Below are 24,600 nucleotides of genomic sequence, written 5' to 3'. Positions count from 1 at the left end.
ATGGGCCACAACTTTTTTCAAATGAAAGTGTCTACTAAACATGTATAATTATATCACTTTGGTTCTAATTACCAAAAACATGTTTTTTTTTTTAAATCTCAATGTTTCAACAACTCCTACTCTCATAAATAATTATTTTTTAAATGGTAAAATACCCTTTTATAGATCTACAAATGAATATTCCAAAATATTCATCTTTTAATATTTTAATTATATTTTATTTTTATTGAAAGCAGGTCATCAGCACTAAAATACAAGACTGATTCTCTTGTCAAGAAAAAATATTAATTTTTTTTTTTTTAAATATGATGCACTAGAGAGAAGAATCTATGGGAAGATGATATAATTATTTTCTAATCTAGATAAATAATCAAGAAAAAAATGGCAATAAATGGAAAGAGTTATAATTTAGTACACACAACTTTTAAAATTTATTAAAAGATAGTAAAAAAATATCCATGCACTAAAGTTTCAAGTTATCAATATACACAAAAAAAAATGAAGAAATAAAAGTAAAATTTACTAAATAAGGTGTGGCGCCTTGTGTAACTTCAATTTCAGCATTTTATCAGCAACTAAATTATAGTGGTTACTTTATAAAAAACTATATTCAAATAATTTTTTAATTTTTTTTTAAATTACAAACATAAAAATACACAAAAAAAATACATTTTATTAGTTTACATCATTTCAAAATTCAAAACATATATTTTAGTTTCTATTGATTCAATTTAAAAAATTGAATTAGCATTATCCATTTCTTTTATAAAAATGTGACAAAACTTTGTACTTTTACCCAGGTCTTAATTAGCTCACATTTAAGTCAATCATTCAATATTATATTTAACAAAGGAATAGAGCCCGAGTTTCTTGACTCTATTTGATAAGATTTAATCAAGCATAACACCTCTTGTGCTTTGTATTCCATTTTTTTTTTAATGAAAGGGATTGGTTATGATTAGGTTACTAGCTAGATTTTTCCATCCCTTTTTATATCAAACATTTAGGTCAACTTTAAAAAAAACCAATCCATGTCTTGGAGAAAGTAAGTTATCCAATCATTTTGGATCTCTTTTTACAAGATTTGCATACCTTTGATGAGCCATTTAGTAGTGATGACTTGGATATGTTATATGAAGCCCTTGATGACTTCATCTCTATTGAGCTATCTATTGGCCATTTGGTGGAATTGATTATGTGTTGCATTTCTATTTTGTTATTGATGTCAACACTAGTTGTTTGGATTCTTTACCGGCACCCTTCTGATCTCAGTAGGATGAGTGGTTTCTGGTTAAATTGGATCTGGCATGTTACAATGGGCTCTGATATAATCTGGTGATGGAATTGGCTTGTTCATGATACTTATACTCATATTTGGTCAGTTGGTTTTGGTCTGGTGATTGGATGCTATCCTGCTTGCTTACAAAATTGGTTTTTAGTAGTGGTGAGGGTTTCATCGGCAGAGCTTTCGATGGAGATCTTTCATGAATTTCATAAGTGGTGTTGGTGTAGCTTTTGATAGAGTTTCAAGATGTTGTTGGTGATCATGTTCGAGACTTGGAGGTTGGAGATCATTTTTGAAGCATGTGGACCTATATTGGGTCCCGGTTGATCTAGGTTATGGACTGGTTGATGTAACGTGTGGATAGGACCTATTGATGTATTTTTAGGATGTCTTATATGTTCATATTACTTGTTTGGTCTAAGGCCGACATGATTTATAATTATGTAATCTATTTATGTTCTGGTGGTTGACCTGATTGTTTATGGTCGAGGTTTTGTATAAATATATGTAAGATCTCATTATAGATCATCATGGTTAATGTAAAAGGTCATGGTCAAGCAATGTAATGTGCGAATAATGTAATATCATTCAGGGAGAGGAGTTGGTCGATCATTGGAGATTGAATTAGGTTAATGTAAGAGGATTTAGTCCTCCGGTATTGAGCTTAATCAGAACTGTACTCTGGCATAGGAGATGCTATCTTTTGCAGTTCAACACTTCTCTGGATTGTAGTCAGAATTTATATGTAGTCAGTGAGGATCCTTTTGTGATGAGTAGTGTGCTCTAGGCTATTGGCCTTCCTACAAGTGCAAACCCCTTAATTGTAATTCACATACTTACTGCAGAAGTATTATCCAGTTGTGGGTAGGCTTCCCACTATGGTTTTTCCCTTTACTAGGTTTTCCACATACAAATCTTGGTGTTGTGTTGATGGATTTTATTATGTGATTATTGTTTATGCTTAATTGGATTAACTGCTATTCTGGTATTATTTTTTTGTGTTCTGGTATTAAAGTTTTAACTGCTGAATGTTCCTATAATTTGTGACAACTGATTCACCCCCCCCCCCGCCCCTCAGTTGTCTTCCAGTTACCTAAATTGTCTAACAATTGGTATTAGAGCTTTGGTCCTCTCTACAAAAAGCTTAACTGTTTGAGGAATATCCTATGGCGACTAACAGTTCAAGTTCATCTAGTTCTTTTGGTGCTATCTTTCGAAGAGATATTTTGAGGCTTGATGAAACAAATTACACAGTATGGAAGGTTCAGATGGAGACTCATCTGAGATTTCTTGGCAAGGATATTTGGGAGATCACATAGAATGGTGTCACACCCTTTAATCCAGGATCTGGAAATCCTCCTCCGGCAAACCTAGACAAGGAGCTTGAGAATGATTGTAGAGAAAGAGAAGCTCTCTTGTGTGCTCTTTTTGATTAGCAAATAATGGGATTAACCGACAAATCATCTGGAAAGGCTATATGGGATAAGTTGGAGACTCTTAATGAAGGTGACCCTACAATGAGTATTGTTAGGATTCCCACAGATACTAAGAGGGGGGGTGAATCAATATCTAACTGGTATAATGAATTTATTAACCTAAAACATGTAGAACATATTAAAACTGTGTACTGGTAAACAAAAAGTAATGCAATAAGAAGAGATAGAAACAACCACATGAAAAATACACCATAACACAATAGTTTAACGAGGAAACCTAGAGTGGGAAAAACCTTGGTGGGATTTGTGACCCACAATATTCACTTACTAGCCAATAAGAGAATATTACTGCTACAAGAGGGGCCTGCACATGTAGGAAGGCCACGTGCCTAGAGCTCACTGCTCAAAATGGAAGTCTCACTGACTTACAAAATGGATTATATAAATCCAATGTCTTGTACTACTTCAAAATAGCATCTACTATGCCAGATCCAGTACCGATTTATAGCTCTACTTCTTACATAAACCCTTAACCTATAATTTGCATAATAGGTCTGCCTTATTTCGCCTAATTACATTCCTTCATAATTACATAGTACATCATACAATGTTCTACAATGAACTCTCTTATATAAGAGTCATTTTACAACTTTCCAAGTTGGCTTACAATGTTTTTACAATAATAAACAAAATACATTATCAATAAAATTCCTATCGGCTTCTGTGCCGGTATGCTTTCACTACCAGTGTCAGTGGTCTATGTGCCAGTGTAGAGTTTGATCTTGCTAGTGCCAGTGGATTGCCTTGTTGGTGTCATAGGATTGTAAGGTTGCCATCAATGACAAAACCTTCAATCACCTACAATGTCTCATTGGAGTGTGCATTTGCCAACAATCTCCCCCTTTGGCATTGATGGCAACACTCATGAGAAAATTCAAAAGTGTATCCAAAAATTGAAGTCCAACATGTTACCAAAAATGTGTGTACCAAAAATGTGTGAACTCCCCCTGAGAAGATGAGTCTTTTGCTAATTATTTTCTCATTTCACTACTCCCCCTTTGGCATCAATGACAAAGGTTGTCAAAGTGTCAATAGAGTGTGGTTTTCTGTCTCAACCTTGCAACCAGGTGGTTACAATTTGAAAAAGATCCGCCAAAAATAAGTTTAGACTTTCAAGAAACTTTTTGCGATCTTTTATTTCTGCCTCTGTTCTTTGAACTATACCGGTGAGGTGTTGCATTTTCTCTATCGGTGTTTTATGTCCTTGTACTAATGCTTCAAATATTTCTTTCCTTAAACATGCTAGTGTAAAGCGGAAAAATCGAACCCTAGTTGCTCTCCCCTCTTCCAACTCCAAGGAGAGAGAAGGGAGGTCACTAGGGTTGATGGTTTTCACATAGGAGAGACTTTACATTCAAAAGAGGGGTTGAAACCCACAAGATCCAATCCCACGCAATGCAAGATTGGATTCTATATGAGTTTCAAGGGTTGTGATAGCAAGGATACCCTCTTTTGTAAAGAATGTAGATGGAAAGATTGAACTAGGAATGCATAGAAAGTGAGAAATATTCGCTTATAAACTGAGTTAGGGATATAGGATGAAGCTGCGGACCTGGAATTAGCAGTAAAATGTCAAGACGGCACTGTCCTGCAAATTTGAGCAAAAGTTGACGGGACGATGGCGCCCAGCGTGCACACGGTCCTCCAAAAAATCCGCGAAACGAAGGGGGATCTGTTTGTCTCTGCACAAGGATTCGAGATCTTCAATTTCAGCCGCGTACATGCAACCTACACACAGAAAAGCAAAGATGATTGGGGGGTTAGGGATTAGGGGTTTGCCCTTAGGTCAAACCCCGGTTTTGGAATTAACCAAGAAATGAGAAATGTTGTAAATGTAATGTAAAACAAGTACTAATACCTTGTTGTAAGGATGTTTGTATCCTTATATGCGAAGGTATAGATGTTGTTGTTTGTTGTATGTTGTATGTTGTAGCATGTAATGTGTTGTAAGTGATCTCCTCTTCAATGGTTGAATCCTTGTCTTGAATGCAACACTTAGCCTTGAATGGAGACTTAGAATGATCAATTGCTTGAAGGAATGCTTGAATGCTTGAATGCTTGAATGTTTGAATATCGTTTTCACCTTTTTTTCTTCCTCCCCCCTCAAATGAGAGAGGAAAAGTAGTTTATATACTTTCCAATTAGGGTTAAAAGACTGATTTTCCCGACCTTAGGCCGACCAGGAAATGTTATTTTCCAATTTGCAAACAAAAAGGCCCGAAGTCCCATAGGAGATCGGGCCCAAAATAGGGCCAGGGACTAGGGCGCTGGGCGCCCTGGTCCTGAAGGACCAGGGCGTTGGGCACTCTGGTCCCACCTCCCGGGACAGCAGGGTGCAAGGAGGATCAGGCCAGGGTGCTGGAAAAATGCAGTTTTTGGTGTCATGAGCAAGTTTCGGGGTCTCCATTCAGGTTTAGTGTTACGTTGCCATCGTGAAGACCCAAATGCGGTCGAAATTGCAAGTGTCGCAATTTTAGGACGCTACATTTAGCCCCCACTTTAGCGGGAGTATAAGCGTACGCTCATACTTCCGGTAAAGTACAAGGAAACAACATTGAAAAACTTTCACCACGTCAAGGAGACAAGATACACCAAGCCCCCAGTGGACTAAGGATCTTATGACTTCGATTGACAAGGTAAAAGGGAAGATCATGAGGGAGAACCATGACTGTCAGTAGCAAGGTTCCCTCACTATGAGTCATGCAAGAAAGATATCAAAAATTTTCAAGGCAAAGCTAAATTTGTCAAGAAATTTTCAAGTATTTTGAAAAGATATGAACGGGATGTATGCCCCCCTACGTTAAAGCAATCGCACACGCCTCACCGGGGGTGATTGCTTTAAGGTAGTGATACATATAAGAAAATGAAAAAGGGAAAGGAGCACGTTATCACAAGGATTTAGCCCCCAAGTGTGAGATAAGCCCAAGGATAATAGACACAAAACACAAAGCATGAGGTGACTTCGCTTTCCTCGGGGTCAGTATGCTGTATGATAATTCATGTATATCATATGTATGTATGAATAATTGTTCTTCATTCCCCAATCAAGGAAGGTCACCTAGAAGAAGGGAACACATGTGTCTTTTGAGTCAACATGAGAGAGACCAAAAGAGATCTCAATGTTTTGCATCGTCCTCAAGTAGACAACACTAAGGACAACAAATAGAAGAATGAGAATAACATATAGAAGAAATAAGAAAAGAGAGGAGGAGAGAATCTGCTATGCTAATGAAACTAGTCTAGCACGTCATCTAGCCCCCGATCTTGCTGATCAATGTTTTGGGAAGGCAGGGAACATGCTAGAGGAGGAACATTCAACACAGCAGATGGAGCTATCACAAGATCCAAACAAGGGCTATGTTCATGTTCCAAGCCATGTTGTTCTTGTCTAGGAGCTAGGATAAGTGCTTTAGAAAATGCGTTAGATAAATGGTTATCAACATCAACATATTCATATTCACTATCAGAATGAACAGGAGTAACATTTGCATCATGAATAACATTTTCATCTATATCATCATCAAGATTTATAAAAATAGGATCTTTAACTCACATAGGATCAAGACCATCATGCATCTTATGTTTAGGAGATTTTGGCTCAATTTCCGGCTGAGGAGAAAATGGAATAATGCTTGTTGAAGGTGTTTTCGGGGATTGCAAATTTTGAGAAGCAGCTGCCTGAGCTCTAAGACGACGCTTTCGTCGGCGTTCACGTGCAGAACAATTTCGTCTAGTCTTAGTAGGAAGTTGCAAAGATTGAGGAGGAGGAATGTTCTCATCCTTATCACTTGGGTGTTTAGGTTGTGGTCTCTTAGGCTGAACAATAGGAGAAGAGGAAGGTCTCTTCTCTCCATAAGAGGAAGGAGGAGGAACTGCTCCATATAAGGGAGGAATATTTGGTTTTGGAAGGAGACCAAGTCCATCATGACGAGGAGGGATAGGTCTACTTTTAGGAAGTTTAGTAGATATAGGCATAGTCACATCCATAGGAATGGGTGAGGAATCTTCTTGAGGAAAGACATTAGTTTTATCTTTCAAAGGAAGAACTTCCTTCTCAAGAATGATAGGAATATCGAGTTTGGGTGTTCTAGGTTCACTTAGAGAAAGGATCATATCCTTTTTCCACCTTTGATAAGATTTGAAAAGATGATCACTTCGCGGAGGAAGAGATTGGAATTGTTTAGGCCAAAAGTAATCAATAGGAACGCTAGAAGTTCTTTCAGCTGGTTTAAAGAGACTATGATTGACAGTAACAACTTCACCATTATGGGGAAATTTTAAACACTTGTGAATAGGAGAAGCAATAGCTTTCATGGAAGATAGCCAAGGATAGCCAAGCTTCACACAAAATTGTTCGGAAGATGGAATAATAGCAAAGTTCACATCAAGGGATTTGTTATGAACTTCAATAGGTAATGTAATAGAACCAATTGTAGGAGAAGAAAATGCATCAAATAATTTCACAACCACATCTGTTTCATCATAGATTACTTGATTCAATTGCAAAGTAAAAAGAAATTCTTCAGTAATGATATTAACCATACAAGAAGGATCAATAAGCACTCCACAGCAAGGTGTATTTTTGACTTTTGCAACTATATATAAAGGACCATCAGGTGCCCTGATAGTTTCACTAGAATCAAAGGTGATGGAAAGTTCTTTAGGGATTTTCTGCTGCTCTACAAAGTTAATCACATTCGGAGTCATAGACACAAGATCATCAGGTGAGACAGAGGAATCAGTAGAATCAATCGCATTAGAGGTATGAGAAGGCAATGGATCAGTGAAAATCTGAAGATTTTGGTTAGGAGGAGCTACAGATGTATTGCCTTTATCATTCACTCCAGAAACAAAGATAGTATTATTATCAATCAAATCTTGAATTTTCCCCTTTAAAGCAAAACATTTTTTAGTATCATGCCCAGGTTGACGATGAAATTGACAAAAAGATTTGTTATCAAAATAGGGTGAATTAATCTTTGTAGGATCAATTTGCCTTATAGGAGGAAGAGTAAGCACATTTTGTTCCAATAACTTATTCATAATACTATGCAATGATTCATTCAAAGGAGTAAACTTTCTTTCTTTCTTGAAAAACTTAGAAATAGGAGACACACCTGATGCTGCATTCACATTGTTGTTGATGATGTTTTCATTGAATTTAATGGACTCTCTATTCGGTTTAAACTTCCCAAATGGTTGTTGACTACTATCACCCTTATCACTCGGAGCCATAGGATGTGATTGTTCCATTTGACTCACAGTCAGTTGATAATTGTGAAGAGTTGCGCACAACTGTTGGAAAGAAGTAAACTCAGAAAACAGGAGTTTTTCTCTAATGTCTTTTTGTAAATTAGAAATAAAGATTCATTGAATATCATTGTTAGGCACTGGAAAGGAAATTTGAGCATACAAATGCTTATATCTACCAATGAAATCAGTCACTTTTTCTTTAACACCTTGTTTACAATGCACTAAATCAATCAAAGTAACTTTAGGACTTATATTGTTTTGAAATTGTTGAATGAAAGCATTTGCAAGTTGTTCGAAAGAAGTAATAGAATAGGAAGGCAACGAGAAATACCATTGTAGGGCTTTGTCTCTTAATGTTCTAGTAAACAGTTTTGCAAGCAACCTTTGGTCATAAGCAAAATCAGTACATATTGTTTGAAAGGTCTTAACATGTGTTAGAGGATCACCCTTACCATTATAAAGTTCCAAGTGCGGAATTTCAACATGTTTAGGGGGGATAGCTCGACCAATGTCAAGAGAAAGTGGGCTCGCAACATCAAATGTGGGCACACTAAACTTAGATTGGTTCATAGAGGCAATTTGTTGCTGTAAAGAAGAGACAGTTTGTGCAAGATTGTTAATGGTCGCTTCAGTCGAAGAGTTCATATTAGACGTGTTAGATTGTGATGGAGGTGTTATGTAATTGAAAGAAGGTAGAGAGTAAGGTGGTGGGACACTATGATAGTTAGTCATAGGAGATGATTGGACAGGAGGAACACTACAAGGAGGAATGGAAGGGTTTGCCCCCTTGCGTCATGTTCATTTGTGGAGATATAATAGGAACACTCATTGAAGGAATGAATGAAGAAGTTGGATTGAATGAAGGAAGAGGGTTGATTGAAGAAGAAGGATTGCCCCCATTATTAGTGATCATAGGAGGAATGTCCTGTATTGAAGTAGTCATTATGTTTGATGTAAAAGTAGGTATACTAGCAATAGGAGTCGTCAAAGGAATAGAATGATTAACTTGAATAGGAGGTTGTGTATACCCTAAGGTTTTGGCACAACTCTTCATAGGCATCACATTTGAATCCACAATGTGTGCAATACCACACAAAATATCAATTCCATTCTTATCACTTTGAAGCATACGTTTTAGACCCTCAATTAAAGGAAGAGCTTGACTATCAGGGTATTCTTGAGACATCCATTGTCGAAAATCGTCAAATTGGTTATCCAATTTTGAAAGTTGTTCTACGGAAACCTCATGGAGAGCTTCTTCATCATTAAGAGGATTAGAGGAATTACCCATGTCCTCGTTAAAAAGGCCATTCAAATTAGGTTCCATCTCCTCAGTAATTAAACCTTGGAAGGACTTAATTCTAAGGCTTCATCTAACGGGAATAGTGTAGGTAGGGCTTATTGTTGTAAAACTCATGCACTAGAGAGAGAGAGAAGATTTTGAATTTTAGAGGTAGAAAATTTCAGTAAAATCAGCCAATCTTCTAGATTTAAGCTGTTAAATACAATCAGGACAATCTCCCGAAATTTCAGAAAAAATGTCTGGGACCGTGGCGCTCGGGGTGCACACGGTCCTCGCAACTTTTTTCGAAATTTGCAGGGATGAAAGTTATGATGATTTTACAGCTAACCTGAAAAAATTGAGTGATTTTACGATCTGTAGATAGGCCAAATTAAAGTTGCAATCTCAAAATTGAACCCTACCAAGATTGTCGAAAAATGCAAAATTTGAATTTTGAAAAAGAGAGGGAAACTGAAATTTTGAATTTTATGATTTTAGAGGGAATACCAAAAGCAATGCAAGTTTTGAAATTTGAAAGTTGACTCAATTTCACGCAAAATTCAATTTTGAAAGCGGAAATCAAAGTTGTTGTATTTAAGCACTTAATTTCAAAAGTCACAAATTGCAAAAATTTGAATAAATCACTGAAATTTCGAATGAATGATAACACACTTTTCAGATTTAGGACTGTAAGAAACACAATTTTGACACAAATTTCAGTTTCAACAATTTTTGAATGATTAGAAGCCTCAATCCAAGCAATCGCTAGACCAACTTTGACTGTAATTTTGAAGGTGTTAGAATTGATAAAATCAGCCAAAATTCTGGATTTTAGCAGAAAAATACAGTAAGATCTAGCTCCCGAAATTTTGAAAAAGATGTCGGGGACGATGGCGCTCGGGGTGCACATGGTCCTCACAACTTTTTTCCAAATTTTCAGGGATGAAAGATATTGTGATTTTATTGCGGAATCCAAAGTTACAGCTGATTTGGAGATGTTTTGATCAGTGAAATTGTCGGACAAAGGTTGAATCAAGAAGGTTTCAAAAATTAGGGTTTTGACACTTAACCACTTAATTTTCAAAATTAAAGCACAAATATGAATTGACAATTTGTAATAGAAGGGCAGATCTGAAACAAACATTAACAATTAAACATTTCACAAGTTTAATTACTTAAAAAGAAAATTTAGAGTTTTTATGCAATTAACCTCTAAAATTTTGTAAAAGATCAAACATGGAAATGTAATCAAGGAATCCAATTTTCAGATCTAACTATGAATAACGAGAAAGGATGTTCACGTCGGGTTCACCAAAATGTAAAGCAGAAAAATCGAACCCTAGTTGCTCTCCCCTCTTCCAACTCCAAGGAGAGAGAAGGGAGGTCACTAGGGTTGATGGTTTTCACTTAGGAGAGACTTTACATTCAAAAGAGGGGTTGAAACCCACAAGATCCAATCCCACACAATGCAAGATTGGATTCTATATGAGTTTCAAGGGTTGTGATAGCAAGGATACCCTCTTTTGTAAAGAATGTAGATGGAAAGATTGAACTAGGAATGCATAGAAAGTGAGAAAGATTCGCTTATAAACTGAGTAAGGGATATAGGATGAAGCTACAGACTTGGAATTAGCAGTAAAATGTCGAGACGGCGCTGTCCTGCAAATTTGAGCAAAAGTTGACGGGACGATGGCGCCCGGCGTGCACACGGTCCTCCGAAAAATCCGCGAAACGAAGGGGGATCTGTTCGTCTCTGCACAAGGATTCGAGATCTTCAATTTTAGCCGCGTACCTGCAACCTACACACAGAAAAGAAAAGATGATTGGGGGGTTAGGGATTAGGGGTTTGCCCTTAGGTCAAACCCCGGTTTTGGAATTAACCAAGAAATGAGAAATGCTGTAAATGTAATGTAAAACAAGTACTAATACCTTGTTGTAAGGATGTTTGTATCCTTATATGCGAAGGTATAGATGTTGTTGTTTGTTGTATGTTGTATGTTGTAGCATGTAATGTGTTGTAAGTGATCTCCTCTTCAATGGTTGAATCCTTGTCTTGAATGCAACACTTAGCCTTGAATGGAGACTTAGAATGATCAATTGCTTGAAGGAATGCTTGAATGCTTGAATGTTTGAATATCATTTTCACCTTTTTTTCTTCCTCCCCCCTCAAATGAGAGAGGAAAAGTAGTTTATATACTTTCCAATTAGGGTTAAAAGACTGATTTTTCCGACCTTAGGCCGACCAGGAAATGTTATTTTCCAATTTGCAAACAAAAAGGCCCAAAGTCCCATAGGAGACCGGGCCCAAAATAGGGCCAGGGACCAGGGCACTGGGCGCCATGGTCCTGGGGGACCAGGGTGCTGGGCACCCTGGTCCTGAAGGACCAGGGCGCTGGGCGCTCTGGTCCCACCTCCCGGGACAACAGGGTGCAAGGAGGATCAGGCCAGGGTGCTGGAAAAATGCAGTTTTTGGTGTCATGAGCAAGTTTCGGGGTCTCCATTCAGGTTTAGTGTTACGTCGCCATCGTGAAGACCCAAATGTGGTCGAAATTGCAAGTGTCGCAATTTTAGGACGCTACAGCTAGGTAGTCCAACTTTGGACTTAATCTCCATTTCAGATCCTTAGCCTTGCTTTTTATTTTCTCCTTTTCTCTTTCCAGTTTTAATAATTCTTCCTCAAAACCTGTTATCTTTTGCTCAAAAACTGATAATGAATCAGATGAATTAATAAAATTGTCAACTAGATTATTAATTTCTTCCTGTATCTTGCTCATTTTCTTGTCTATGTCAACTGCCAAAAAGTTTGTCTTACAAGTGTCTCTGTACAAAGTTTTGAATTCCTTTAATGTGCTGCATAGTTCTGGTAGAAGTGTGTCAAACTGCCTTGTACACTTCTTTATTTGTTCCTCAAAGAATTTCTGTTTTTCTTTTTCTAACCTCTCTTTGAATGCTTCTTCTTTTATTTGTTCAACTGTCACTGTGTTGTCAGTAATATACTTAGACAGAGTCAAGTTGACTCAAAGAATCCTTATTATTTACATTGCATTTTGGAGCTATCATCTTCAAAATTGGAATCGTATCATCTATAGATTTATATGCCTATGAACTACAATATGTTATTTTCTTTATAGAATCTAAAAGAACTTTAGTTACATTTGTTGATTTAAATCCTATAGAAGAGGAACCAACATTCTGAATTCCATCGGTGGGAGCAATATCCTTTCTTGTAGTGACCTCTGGTAGGTCAGACTGTGTTTCCATTTCCTTAAGCAATGGTTTGTCTTGTTCACTTGTTGCCGGTGGCACTAATTCTACACTAACCTATTGTTGTTTTGGAGCTTGTTGCTCTATTTGTTATTTTGTTTGTTGCTCTATTTGTGTTTCTGTTTGTGTCTCTACCTATTGCTTTGTGTTACCAGTTACCGGTGGCTCGCTAGCCATATTTGTCTTACCAGTTGTGTCCTTGTCTACCACAATGTTGACTTTTTGAGTATCAACATCAACTGTGTATAATACCTCAAAATTAGGATTTGTATCCTCTTGTGATATATTCATACTTTCATCAGCCGATTGATCTTCAGTTGTTGCTACCGGTGGAGTATCTTGAGATGGTGGGGGTAGATTATCAGTTATATTTAAGCTTGGACATCCACCAACCTTTCCTTTTCCTTTATCTTTGTCCTTTTGATAAACTTTGATTGGCTTGGGGTTTCTATACTCTTCCTGCTTTTCCTTCTCAACAAGGAATATATCTCATTCATTTGCAGTTTCCTCTACAACCTCATTTACTCTTCCGACCATTAGTGCAATATGTCAGTGTGCAGTAGAGAATACTGACCGGTTAGCCTTTGCAATTAGATCATCTATTTCCTTCGGTGAGTTAACTGGGTAGACAACAAGTAATTTTTCAACTTTTATTTTCTTGTCAAGCTCTACAACAGCTTGCCTTCTTGCTTCTAGTCTCTTGAATAGTTCAGTTGGTAATTTATCTACAATTTGCATCAAGAATTTCTTGTAGATATCGAAGTGTAAAATTACATTATTTTCAACCTTTTCTTTATCATCAATTGATAGTGAATCATATTGTTTGTTGATGTTTTTAAGTTTTCCTTCCTTTGTTATTTAATCTAGCAGTCTGTCAATCGGAGCAATATTTTATCGAGTCATTTTCTTTGGTGTCAACTTTTTCTTCTTGGGGGTTGTCTTCTTGATTGGGGGCCTTACTGCTTGTTGTTTTTGCCTGGTTCTTCTAGGTGAAGGTGTGGATACTAGTGAAGGTTACCTTTTCCTTACAACTCTTTTAAATGTTGCAGGCATATCACTCTCTGAAGAAGTAGCTGCCGGTGAAAGGTTAGTTTCAGGCTGTAGTGCCTCCAACTCATCTTCAATGATACCGGTTTGTTTTAGTACATCTTCTTTGATAGCCTTAGTCTGCCTTGAACCTCTCCTCATTGTTGCTTCTACTTTCTTCACTCTCTTCTTGGATTGGATTTGATTTTCAATGGTTTTTGCACTGCCAAATACCTCTTCCTTAGGTTCCTTGGGTGCTTCCAGAAGGGCTTTTGCATATGTTTCAATGATGTGATCATCTATCACATAACCCATTTTAGTAACCCAAATTGTTCTTGGGATAACTGCTTCCATCCAGATCTCATCCTTCTTGATGACAAAACATATTTCATCCTTGTATTTATTTACAATTTCCTATGACAGTTTGACTCTAGTGTTCATCCAAGCCTTTAATGCTAGAAAATACTCATTGATATTCTTTTCTTTGTTTCCACTCATGTTGTTTAATAAGTCAGATAATTGTTTCCCTACCGGTATGTCAAATCCAAGGTTCTTTACCTATACCGGGAACCTATTTGGTTATATGTAGCATTAAGCAAACAAGTAAATTGCCAAATCTAAATGTCCCTTTCTTATCCTACTTGATCTTTCCCAGTTTGTCAATAAGTTCATCCTTTAACCATTCACTTACATCAATTTTCACATTATCCTTAACCATGTCATGAGCACTCTTTATGCATAAGCTGGAAACTAAGTTAAGTCCATTTGCATGTGTTGTTTTGTATCCTACAGTCATGCTAATAAATCTCACATTTATGCCAGTTACATCATTCACCCTTAAAGACCTTTTGTCAGATGTTGCACCTATTAAGCTCATTACCAGGTCATCTAAGACCTTCTTTGTCTTGTCAAGTCTATTACCGGTGGAGGGTAACCCTATTACAGCTTTCACAACTTCTTTGGTAATTTCGTGAACCAAATCTAGCCAAAAGAATGCACCATGTACCCTGCTCAATACTATCCTTATAACTTCCTTGGGGAAATCCAAAATACTGAGGATTTCAGTGAATCCTAGGGCTTCAATAGTTTTGTGTTCAGGTTTCACATTACCGGAATCATCACAAATGATAGTTTTGTACATGTTCTTAATTTCTTTATCTCCTAATTCTTCTATATGGCAATGGATATACATTCTAGGGTCTTCTGCAAAAACTACTCCTTTGGGAATTTGGGAGAATGCACCAACATTATCATCCTTCTTTGCTATCTCAGGAACTAACTGAAATATGGGCCTAGGGTGCTTGATTACTTCCACTACAGTAGGGTTCACTATGATTTCAGGTACAGAAGAGGATGCCATTATTATAAATACCTTTTTCTACCTTTGGAAAGATTGATTGCTGAAATGCTTTGCTTCTTTGCTCGAAATGCCTTAGCTCTGGAAATTTCATGCTCTTCGAATGTTTGAATGCTCGGTGAAGTAAAATGGAGTCAAAAACACTAATTTATAATGTTAATTTGCCAACTACCACAATTAATGCATGTCGGTTAAGTAATCACTTAACTTTATATGCCGGTATAGAAGTAATTTCTACTTCTCACCATCAACCGAGGGAATAATAGCAATTTTCACATTTGATTGCCAAACCCTCAAAGAAATTTCTTCAATTAGATGAAGAGACTCCTACTGGTGGAGTGCTACTTTGTTTTACTGGTGGAGGAGTATTCCTGTCCACATTCAATTCTGATTTCATGATCCATTGTTTTGAAAATTCATGCTTAACTTCTTCAACTTTTTCTTTTCCCTTCAAGCTAGGACCTTTGTTGTTTGTCGGTGAGGACTTGCTTCTACAAAACTTAGCAATATGTCCAATTTTGTTACATGCATAACAAGTCACATTATTTTTCTGAATAGCCTTTCCATATCCTATGCCAGTTTGTGTTCTTCATTGATTAGATAAGTGTCCAAATCTTTCACAAACATAACAACTCACATTCATTCTGCAATTTTTCAGAGTTATGACCAATTTTGTTTCATTTTGAACATTGACCGATGGGTGTATTGGTATTCTGATAATTTCTAGATCTACATTGATTTTCTCTATGACCATACTTGTTACAGTTAAAGCATTTGCCATTGAATTTATAAGCAATAGGTTGTCTTACCTGTTTGCTATGATCCTGTGTGTTTGCAGTACTAAAGCTATCTCCAGCTTCGAAGCCAAGTCCACAAGTGTCACCATTAGGTTTCTGATTCTTCAACAAGTCATCAAGTTCTTCTGAGCTTTTCTTGAATTTCTCTTTGTACTGATTTGCAGTATCCAGTTCTCTTTCTAAGATTTCTTTCTGCCTCATTAGTTCATTGGAGTCATTCCGTGTATGCATCAAATTTGTCTTCAACAAATCATTTTCATAGCTAAGTCTAGTGTTCTCACTTGCTGCATCACTTAGTCTTCTAGTCAAATCTTCTTCATTCTTCTTTCTATCTTCAATTTCCTTACAAAATGTCATAGTCATATCCTACATCTCATTCCTAGTTGTCATGTTCTCTTATTTCAGCTTGCTTATCTGATCATTAAGAGTTTCTTTTTCATCATTCTCATTTGCATCTTTTCAGAGAGTTCTCTTCTCTTGTTTCTTGCAATGGTAAGATTTTCTTGAAGTGCTTGAATAATGTCCTGAGCTGCCTTTAAATCATCTTCAAGTTTTATATTTTTCAACTTTTTTGTATCATATTCTGAGAGAGCTGCTTCCAATTGCTTCATCAAATTTTCCATCTCTACCGGTGATAAGATCTTCCTCAAGCTGTTAGGCTTCTGAAAATAGAGGACCAGGCTCTGATACCAATTGTTAGGATTCCCACAGATATTGAGAGGGGGGGGTGAATCATTATCTAACTGGTATAATGAATTTATTAACTTAAAACATGTAGAACAGATTAAAACTATGTACCGGTAAACAGAAAGTAATGCAATAAGCAGAGATAGAAACAACCAAATGAAAAATACACCATAACACAATAGTTTAACAAGGAAACCTAGTGTGGGAAAAACCTCAGTGGGATTTGTGACCCACAATATTCACTTACTGGCCAATAAGAGAATATTACTGCTACAAGAGGGGCCTACACATGTAGGAAGGCTAAGTTCCTACAGTTCACTGCTCAAAATGGAAGTCTCACTGACTTACAAAATGGATTATATAAATCCAATGTCTTGTACTGCTTCAAAATAGCATCTACTATGCCATATCTAGTATCGGTTTATAGCTCTACTTCTTACATAGACCCTTAACCTATAATTTGCATAATAGGTCTACCTTATTTCGCCTAATTACATTCCTCCATAATTACATACTACATCATACAATGTTCTACAATGAACTCTCTTATATAAGTGTCATTTTACAACTTGCCAAGTCGGCTTACAATGTTTTTACAATAATAAACAAAATACATTATCAATAAAATTCCTGTCAGCTTCTGTGCCGGTATGCTTCCTTTCACTGTCGATGTCGGTGGTCTATGTGTTGGTGTAGAGTCTGATCTTGCTAGTGTCGGTGGATTACCTTGCCGATGTCATAGTATTGTAAGGTTGCCATCAATGACAAAACCTTCAATCACCTACAATGTTTCATTGGAGTGTGCATTTGCCAATAAAGATTGCTAAACTTGATGGTTACTAGGTGAGATATGAAAACCCGAAGATGAAAGAATATGAAAGGATTATTGCATTCATGGAAAGGGTAAATGAGATTGTTATGGGAATTCAATGTTGTGGTGGAACTGTGAGCGAAGATGAAATTGTTTCTAAATTCCTAAGAGCCCTACCACCGACTTACAAAATGAAGGCTACTACTATTAATGAGTTGAGAAAAATGGCTAATACATCTGTCAATAGAGATACTTTGGTTGGGAAACTATCTTCTTTTGAGCTTGAGGAATTTGGACCTTCTAGAGTTGTAAAAACTGAACCTTCTTTTCATGCATCTACATCTGCAACGAGTAAGCAAGACTGGAAAGCTTTATATGCAAAGGAGTTGGAAGATATGAAGAGAGAATATGATGAGTTTGAGAAACTTGAAGCACTATTTTCTAGAAGAGTACCAAAAGGACTGGTAGGAAGTAAGTATGAAGGAAAAACACCTTTTAAATGTTTTGCATGTAATAAGATTGGTCATTTTGCAACTAGATGTCCTGAAAGAAATTCAAGATTTGAAGAAAGAGTTAAAAGATCATTTAAGCCTAACCATGTCTATCAGAACAAGTATAAATACAAGAAAAATAGAGACAAATCACGCGACATAGCAGATGAGGAAGGCATTACTAATCCAGATGATGAACCGACATAAGACTCTGCTAGTGGATCTGAAAATTGGAAGGAACGGGTGTTCCTGGCTATCAAGGAAGATGATCTGGCACTGGAAGAGAATGTACCTGAAGAGAAGGCAGTTGTTGCTAAAATTGAGGACAAGGATGAATGGGTAATTGACAGTGGTTGTTCACATCATATGAATAGAGATAAAGGGAAGTTTCTCTCTTTTCAAGAATTTGATGGTGGACTAGTTAGATTTGGAGATGACAAGGCATGTATAATCAAAGGAAAAGGAACTATATAATTGGACGATAAGTGTTACAAGACAGGGTTGTCATTTTACCAAAAGATCAATGTCAATGTCCGATACAACCACTAGACTTATAGAATCCACAAGAGGTTCTTAAACCATGTCACGAATCCCTGCGAGGGATGCTAGACCACTACCAGCAATTCCCCTCCTAACATCACTCGTCACGGCCTACGTGATTCAAACCTATGACCAAGCTTTGATACTTGTTACAAGCTAGGGTTGTCATTGCACCAAAAGATTGACCTGTCAATGCTCAATACAACCACTCAACTTATATAATCCACAAGAGGTTGTTAAACCATGTCGTAAATCCCTGCGAGGAACGTTGGCACACTGCCAATAGTAAGAACAACACTGACAATGCTTAATATGTTGAAGGTTTGAAGGATAATATTTTGAGTGTAGAAAAATTCCTAGATAAGGGATTTCAATTACAATTCAAGGATGGAAAATGCAAAATCATTAACAGATCTGGCTTGGAGATTTCAACTGATACATGGAAAAAAAGGTAATATACTTCATTTGAACTCCGGTGAGAAGCCATGTTTGATTACATAGATTGATGAGAGTTGACTATGGCATAAAAGGTTGTTTCATGTGAATTTTGGTTACATTGTAAAGATCAATTCAACTAAGGCAGTTAGGGATATACCTAAGACTATGAAGCCCTATAATCCGGTATGCAAGGAATGTCAAATGGGTAAATAGGTCAGAACCTCTTTTAGGAGTATACAAGATAAATCAAATGATGTTCTTGATCTTATTCATATTGATTTGTGTGGTCTTGCTAGAGTTAAAAGTTTTCATGGTGATAGATATTTCATGCTAATCATTGATGATTATTCTAGAATGATGTGGGTTACTTTTTTGAGAGAAAAATCTGAAACATTTGAAAAGTTTAAAATGTTTAAGGCTAAAGTGGAAACTAAGACAAGATTGAAGATTAAATGTTTGAGATCAGATCATGGTGGAGAATTCACATCCAGTCAGTTTAATAACTTTTGTGACAAGTATGGTATAAGAAGACAATTTTATGCTCCCCGAACACCTCAGCAGAATGGAGTTGTAGAAAGGAAAAATAGAACTATCTTGGATGCTACTAGAATGATGATGATAGAAGCTAATCTACCTCATATCTACTAGACAGAAGCAGTGAGTACAATGGTTTATACATTGAACAAAGTACATATCAAAGGAGAAACCGATAAGACACCTTATGAATTATGCTTTGGAAATACACCTATAGTTAAGTATTTTAGATTTTTTGGTAGTAAATGTTATATCAGGAGAGATGATACTATTGGGAAATTTGATCCTAGATGTGATGAAGGCATATTTATTGGTTATTCTAATGAAATTAAAGCATAAAAATATTATAACAAAAGATTACAAAGAATTATGGAGAGTGCTAATGTCAAAGTAGATGAGTTGAACATAAGTCAAATTAGAGTTTATGAGAAGGAACCGGCAGTGGAAATGATTATATCTGAACTGGTAGCACCTTTACTAGAACAGAGAGTTGAACCAATTACTCCGACAACATCAGAGAATTCTACAGTAACCGAAGAATAGGGAAGAGGAACAAAGAGTCAGATGACTCCTAGGTATGTGAGATTGAATCATTCTGAAGATCAAATCATTGGGGATAAGAGAAATGGAGTGATGACAAGAAGAAGACTAGAAACTAATGAGGTATGTTTAATTTCACAAGTTGAACCGGTATCAGTAATTGAGGCATGTAAAGATGAACATTGGTTAAAAGCTATGGAAGAAGAACTAAATTAGATTGAGAAAAATAGCACATGAACTTTGGTTCCCTTACCTAAAAATAAAAATGTTATTGGAAATAAATGGGTTTTTAGGAATAAATTGAATGAGGATGGTAAAGTTAAAAGGAATAAGGCTAGATTGGTTTGTAAAGGATATTCTCAGAAGGAAGGAATTGATTATGGAGAGACTTTTGCACCTGTAGCTAGGATTGAAGCTATAAGATTATTTCTTGCCTATGTTGCTTATAAAAACTACAAGGTTTATCAAATGGATGTTAAATGTGCATTTTTTTAATAGGGATCTTGATGAGGAACTTTATATTGAGCAACCTGATGGTTTTTTACTATCAAATGATATAGATATGGTTCATAGGTTAAGAAAAGCTTTATATGGATTAAAACAAGCACCTAGAGCTTGGTATGCAAGGTTGGATAAATATATTTTGAAGCTTGGTTTTACTAAAGGCAGTGCTGACAGTAATTTATATTATAAAATCATTGATGATTATATACTAATTGTTGAAGTATTTTTTGATGACATTATTTTTGGAGGTGAAGATAAATTATGCATAGAATTTTCTAAGAATATGGAGAAATAATTTGAGATGTCTATGATTGATGAGATGGAATTTTTCTTAGGTTTGCAAATTACTTAGATTGACAAAGGTATTTTCATCTATCAAACTAAATATGCTAAGGAATTCTAGAAGAAATTTGGTATGGGAGATTCTAAACTAGTAAGTACACCTATGGTTACAAGTGAGAAATTGATAAGAAAAGATGTTTCTACATAGGTAAATCCTACAAGATACAAATCTATGATTGGAGGTTTTCTCTATTTGACTCAAACTAGGCCTGACATTATGAATGTTGTTTGTATTGTTTCAATATTTCAGAGTGATCCTAGAGAAAATAATGAGATGGCGGTGAAAAGGATTTTTAGATACTTGCAAGGTACATCAAAATATGGCTTATGGTACCCTAAGGATGATAACTTTACTTTATGTGCATATACATATGTTGATTGGGATGGAGATGTTGATGACCGAAAAAGTACTTCCGATGGAGCTTTCTTTCTTGGAAAGAAGCTGGTTTCATGGATTAGCAAGAAAAAATCATGTACTTCTTTATCTCCTGTTGAAGCTAAGTATGTTGTTGCTGCTACTAACTGTACACAATTTTTATGGATGAAGCAAATGTTGAAGTATATAAAGGTGGGTTGTGATGCACCGACAATTATTCACTATGATAACTTTGTTTCTATTGATATATCAAAGAATTCAGTATTTCATTCTAAGAAAAAGCACATATCTATCAAGTATAACTTTTTGAAGTTGAAGGTGGAATCAAATGAAGTTAGAATGGTTTATGTGAACACTAAAGAACAAATTGTAGATATTTTCACTAAACCTTTATCCAAGGAATCATTTGTGTACCTGAGAGATAGATTGGGAGTTTTTGCCCCTCCGATAAAGACTTAATTGATGTGGTTTGGCATCAGTCTGGCATGCATTATATGAGATACTATTCATTTTGGCACTGATGTGGGATGCTACTACTCAGGGGGAGTAGTCAGCTTTGTGATTCAGAGGCTTATGTTTTTGCTTTGATATTTCTATCAGATTTCTGGCATTGATGTCAAAGGGGAAGTGATATCGATGTGCAAAAAAAGGAAAAAGAAATTTAGAGCTTTACAGAGATATTATTCAAAGGGGAAGAGATATTGATAAGAAAAATAAATTCAGAGCTTTACAGAGATATTATTCAAAGGGGGAGAGATATTGATATTCAAATCTATTTGTGGGAATTTGCTGGTTGTCTTCCATAAGGGAGACTTGTTTGGAATTTATTGCTGCTTAGATGTTTTGCACATCTAGTGTTTCCATCAATGCCAAAGGGGGAGATTGTTGGCCATTTGGTGGAATTGATTATGTGTTGCATTGATGTCAACACTAGCTATTTGGATTCTTTACTGGCACCCTTCTGGTCTCGGTAGGATGAGTGGTTTTAGGTTAACTTAGATCTGACATGTTCTGGTAGACTCTAGTATAATTTGGTGATGGAATTGGCTTGTTCATAATACTTATACTCATATTTGGTCAGTTAATTTTGGCCAAGTTATTGGATGCTATCCTTCTTTCTTAGAAGATTGGTTTCTGGTTCCGGCGAGGGTTTCATCGACAGAGATTTTGATGGAGATCTTTGATGAATTGCATAAGTGATGTTGGTGCATCTTTTGATGGAGTTTCAGGATGTTGTTGGTGATCATGTTCGAGACTTGGAGGTTGGAGATCATTGCTGAAGTGTGTGGACCTATATTGGGTCCTGGTTGATCTAGGTTATGGACCGAGTGATGTAACGTATGGATAGGACCTAATGATGTATTTCTGGGATGTCTTATGTGTTGATATTACTTGTTTGGTCTAAGGGAAACATGATTTGTAATTATGTAATCCATTTATTGTCTGGTGGTCGACTTGATTGTTTATGGTCGAGGGTTTGTATAAATAGATGTATGATCTCATTGTAGATCATCATGGTTAATGTAAAAGGTCATGTGGTCAAGTAATATAATGTGTGAATAATGTAATATCATTCGGGTAGAGGAGTTGGTTGATTATTGAATATCGAATTAGGTTTATGTAAGAGGATTTAGTCCTCTGGTATTGAGCTTAACTGGAACTGTACTCTGGCATAGGAGATGCTATATTTTGTAGTTCAACACTTCTTCAGATTGTAGTCTGGATTTATATGTAATCAGTGAGGCTCCTTTTGTGATGAGCAGTGTGCTCTAGGTTGTTGGCCTTCCTGCAAGTGCATGCCCCTTCATTGTAATTCACATACTTATTGTAGAAGTATTATCAAACTGTGGGTAGGCTTCCCACCATGTTTTTTCCCTTTACCAGGTTTTCCACATACAAATCTTGGTGTTGTGTGGATGGATTTTATTCTATGATTATTTTTTATGCTTAATTAGATTAACTTCTATTCTGGTATTATTGTTTTGGGTTTGGGTATTAAATTTTTAATTGTTGAATGTTCCTGTAATGTGTGACAACTAATTCACCCCCCTCTCTCAATTGTCTTCCGGTTATCTGAATTGTCTAACACTATCCTCTATGTCTCCTTACCCAGCCCTTTGCCAAATATTAATCAACATGATAAACATGACTACTATAAGAGTGAACCTAAGAAGCCTTAGGTTTTTGTGCATCTTCATCTTAATATCCCTCCACCTCAAAACAAACTAGTTATTGTTGTTAAAGGTGGTAAGAATCCAACTAGACCTCCTAACTACATCTTAAACTTCCCAAAAGAAATCACCCAAAGAGATAAGATGAATCAACAAATATCATAACAATATAATTGCAATGTAGATGCTTACACATATAACACAAGAGACAATAAACAACCTAGTCCATTGCAATTTTTGTGTTCTTCTTCTCTTCCTACTTCTCAATATGTGCTTCCTCCAACACCTTGTCTTAATCAACAACTTGAAAAGGAGTATGATCTTGTTGAGCATCTTCATGCTACTCCATCTAAGTATCTATTTGGAAATTAATTTGAAATTTTCCTACATACCATGGGATGCTTCAAGAGGCATTGCGGAAGATAGTGGTTCCACCTTCTATGAAATTGAATGATGTAGCAACCTTGTTAGATGATGTATAAAGAAAGACATCCCTCTTCCTACTAACTCGTAAATAAAAAACACAAAACATAAAATAGAACAAAGACTCTTTGTTCTTAACTTCAAAAATTAGATTGCAACAAACAAATAAATTTTATTTATCAAAACTACAAATATACATCCTGCAATTCATTTACAAAATGACCATACATTGGCCACTCAACTCTGCAAATTGTCTCCTTCACACAAACTCTATCTCCTCTCTATGCAAACAACCCACACCTCTCTTCTTGGCTGATTTGTTCACACCATGCAACTTTAAATCTATCCCAACAATGCCTTTGTTCTTACACCTCCTCCCTGCTCTTTACAAATCTCCCCACTCACATATGCTCTAATATATTCCACTCTTGTGCAAGGACTTCTCCATCATCTGTGTATCTTCATCCATTTCCATGCACTTTCATTGTTTCTTAATTTTCCTAAGTTCTCTTACCGCTCCTTTCTCGTGGTCTTTACTACTCTTTCCTCAAGTTGTCTCATTATTTTTATTGTAATACTAATTTGTAGGCTCAATAATTACTTCCTCTTGTGCATTTTGATGGGTGGTCTCCTCTATTTCCTCAAGCACAAGTTTCTTTTCTTCCAACCCCACTTGGGATACCCCCTTAATTGAACATAACTCCCCTTTTAAAATCTACAACCATGTATATTCTTATTGTAAGGAAATGATTCTTTGACAATTGTCTATCGTGGCCTTCCCAAAATTATTGATGGGTGCCTCTTTATTTTACTCTGTGATTTTTCATCTCTTAGCCAACAAATATTCCCAAAGAATTGCTTGTCATTCAATGCATTTGGTTTTGTCTTCTGTGTGTTTTCCATGATGTCCTTTTAGGAGTTATACAGTTACATTGTATGGCAATTGCATTTGTTTGAAATTTTTTAAAGTCTTCAAATTAATC

This window comes from Cryptomeria japonica, chromosome 8, assembly GCF_030272615.1.
Source record: "Cryptomeria japonica chromosome 8, Sugi_1.0, whole genome shotgun sequence".
NCBI lineage: Eukaryota > Viridiplantae > Streptophyta > Pinopsida > Cupressales > Cupressaceae > Cryptomeria > Cryptomeria japonica.
Note: the sequence above shows the minus strand (reverse complement) of the source record.